Source organism: Phyllobates terribilis, unplaced genomic scaffold (assembly GCF_046119375.1).
Source record: "Phyllobates terribilis strain yellow unplaced genomic scaffold, ASM4611937v1 Scaffold_3__8_contigs__length_932513732, whole genome shotgun sequence".
NCBI classification, from domain to species: Eukaryota; Metazoa; Chordata; class Amphibia; order Anura; family Dendrobatidae; genus Phyllobates; species Phyllobates terribilis.
Genome location: NW_027362763.1, coordinates 649,276,247 through 649,279,845, shown reverse-complemented (window position 1 = coordinate 649,279,845; position 3,599 = coordinate 649,276,247). Strand labels below are relative to the sequence as shown.

General features: G+C 53.1%; 1 pseudogene; it reads right to left on the bottom strand.

The window, feature by feature from the left end:
- Positions 1-2,363: 2,363 nt before the first annotated feature.
- Positions 2,364-3,374, bottom strand: LOC141258259 (C-X-C chemokine receptor type 6-like; annotated as a pseudogene).
- Positions 3,375-3,599: the final 225 nt, after the last annotated feature.

The following is a 3,599-nucleotide window of genomic DNA, read 5'->3' as shown; positions in this document are numbered from 1 at the left end:
TTGCGACCAGGCCGGTGGTGTTTCCTGCTTTGCCGCGCTCAGGGTTGAGGCGCGTGACGTCACAGGGGTCGCGGCCGCGGCTTCTGCTTGAGGCCTTGTCTGGAGCGGTGACGATGCAGCGACGGGCACGGCAGGGGGAATTTCGGGCTCTGCGACGGGGAGCTGGGGCAGGCACGCGGTTTCTCGGCTCGGGGTAGTGACGTCCCCTTTACCTGCCTCCATCTGTCCAGCTCCCTTCTCGGCGCCGTCTCCGGCCTTCACTCCTCCTGCACCATCCTCAGAGGCGGTCTGTCTCCTCGTCTCGGGTGGCGTGCTTCGCTGGCGGGTTCTTGCCTGCAGGGCCATCTCTCAGCTCCACTCCGTCAGCGTCTCTCGCTGCACCTGGGCCATCCTCCATGCGAGGCGCTCCAGCGCGGTCTGCGCACACTCCCGGTCTCGGGGGAGCTGTGCCAGGATCTCCACTAAGCCTAGTGGGGTTGTTGCTTGCAGCAGGCTCCTGACCACAGGGTCGGTGCTGCCTGACTCTCCTTCCATCTCCGGGTACGACTTCTCCGGAGTCCTCTCCAGACTTCTTGTCTCCGGGTGCGCTCTCTCCAGACTCCTCCAGGCTGCACCCATCTTCGCTCTTTTGTTCTGTCTCCACCCACATTGAAGGTGGTCCCGGGGCAACTTTGTGATTGTCAGTTCCAGGGGCAGTTCTCTGACGCTGATGGACATCTCTAGCATCACAGTCTCCGTTGGTGGGGGCGGTTTCCGCTTTTGGCGCCATTCCTTGACCTGGCCCACGATGGGAGGTGACCTCTTGCCACCCTCTGGCACGCCCATAATGGCGTCTGCTCTTCCAAGGCGGGAAATCTTCTGGAAATGGCGGGAATCGCCTCCCAGTGGCGGGAAACTCCGTGGATGGCGGGAAAAAGCTGCAGATGGCGGGCAACCGGCGGGAAACGATCCGTGATGGCGTCCCATGGCGGGGACCCTCTGGAACCGGCGGGAGACTTCTTCTTGAGGTAAATTTAAACTTTTCTTCAGGCACGCAGTACCCGGTGGTTGCGGGCACGAAATCCTGCCGACTACGCCAAAAGTTGACGCGCCCCCTGGGCCAGTGCTGTTTGGGGATTACCCGGAGCCGGATCAGATGGGGGTTGTAGTCTCCGAGTGGCGGCGACCCGGTCCGTGCCCAGGGTGTCAAACTCAGTGTGTGGCAGTCTTTACAGATGTTATTAGTTGTTCTTAGTGTCGACTACGCCACCCGTTGATTTGCGGTCAAAAGGCCGCCGCTGCAGCAGGGTCTGCTGAGGCTGGTGGTATATGTGCAGCTGTGGTAGTATAACCCCCAACGGGAGGGGTATAGCCTCAGGGGGTCAGGTGTAGAGGATGGTGGTAGTGGTGGTGCAGTGTGGATGGTAAGAAGACTCAGAGTCGGGCTGTGCAGTTCAGGGTTTTTACTTACTGCTGTTCTGTTGGTCACTCTGGCCTTGAGTGACCGCCCGAGCCGTGCTGCGTCCACCAGGTCCTGGACTCGGCCAACCCCCAAGCAATTCTGGAGCGTGGTCCTGAGCTCCCTTTCTGACTGTCCTCTCTACTGGCCGTTCCCACCAGGGGTCCACTTATGTCCGGCTCCCTCGGGTCTCCTGTTGGGTGAACCTTCTTTGGCTTCCCTGACCCTATGCTCGGTGTGCCTTCTTAGTGGACTTGGTGAGGGGCTGCTCCACATGTAATGTCGCAGCCTCCGGTTCTTAGTTGAGGGTAGTTTCTCTCCTCCACTAATTTGGGATCCGGTTCCCTTGCGTGCCAACCCTTCACCCTTCTGGTTGTATACTGGGTTCTTGGGGTTCCTTCTTCTTCCCCTCTGGGTCCTTCTCTTCTCCTCTCTCTCTTCTCTCTGCAGGCGCTCCTGGACCTCTCTCAGGACTGACTGACCCTCTACAGAAGACTGACCCTGATCTAAGATGGTGCCCACCTTATATACTCCCTCTATGTGTGAGCTCAGGTGACCAGCACCCAATGAGCTCCTAGCCTTACCCAGACTGCTCCCCCTATCTGCCCCTACACTACTGGGATGTTCCACCCCCCTCCCACTCCAGCCAGGGACAGACACTGTCGTACCTGCACATATACTGGTGGGAGTACCGTCGGTCTGTCCCCCGGAAATGGGATGTATGTAGTGTATGCAGCTATCTGAGCTCAGTTCCACACTCCATCCTTACCCAGGAGTGGAATACCACACCTCTGGCTTGAGGTGTAATACCCCTGTAGCAACCGAGTCCTCAGGGTGCTACACAAGCACTATCCAATAATAGAAATAACTCTTTAACTGCTTCACTCGTCAGCCATAATTGTGTCTGCTCGTCCCGAGAAACCATTTACACACTTGTTGCACAGATGTTTGTTGAAGCAGAAACGTTTCTGGAGTCTCCATCAGTCGTCCGCAGATGATCTGTGGTTTCATCTTGCATCCGGTTAAGACCTAAACCTTTCAGCATTTTCCAAAAATGCTTTCTAAATTTTGTACCAACAAAAAAGTACAGGACAGGGTTGAGACAAGCGTGGAAGTAAGCTATAGCTTCCATTACAACGCTCGTAATTGTAAAGGAATCTGATGTGAATCCCTTATTGAGGACTTTAGCCAGGACAAGGGCATTATGAGGCAACTGTGTAGCTATAAATACAACCACTATGACCACAATTATGTTCATTGACTTCCTCTTCTGAACGCCTCTGGCATTAACCAAGGTCCGGAGAATAAAGCTGTAACAAAGCACCATTGAGGCCAAGGGAATTAGAAATCCCACTGTCATCTAGAATGAAACCACCACGATCTCCATGATGGGAGGGTAGTATTCTTCAAAACATTCCTTCCGGTCACGGCTGTTGCTGTATATGAACTGGGGAATGGAAAGGAGCAGAGCCAGGGTCCAGAGGAGGACGCACACCCCGTACCGCCACTTGTGTTTAGTCACCTGGTATTTAGCTGCCTTAGTGACTTTAGTGATAGAAATAAACCTGTCAAATGTGATTGAGGTGAGCGTGAGCATGGACGTAAATAAATTCACCCTGTATGTGATCCTTATGATCTTACACAGGAAGTCTCCAAAAACCCAGGCATGTGCCGATTCATATGCCAAGAATGGGAGGGTGAGCAGAAACAAGATGTCTGCAATGGCCAAATTCACCAAAAAGGTGTCGGTCAGAGTCTTTATCTTCTCGTAGAACACAAACACGAGTATAATGAGCACATTTCCTATAAGTCCGAGGACACAAGTCACGGAATAGGCAATGTGTGAGAACAAGCTGTGGAGCCAAGGGTGGTCATCGACTGTATGATTATCATCATTCATATTATTGTAGTCTTGTGGGTAGTCTTCAGCGCCCATCTGTATGTAATTGGAAAGAGGTAATTAGTTGTTAGTAGTGATAGTAAGATCTGCAGTTATTCTCTCTGTCAGGAGAGCAGGCTCAGAAAGTCAGGTAAGACAAGCCTTCTTAAATATTAAAATGCCAAATGTGAAATGAAAAATGAAAAATATATTTATACTCGTCTCCTCGACCGATGCGATGTCTGCCATTGTTCTGTCATAGCACTGACGCCCTGTAACAAT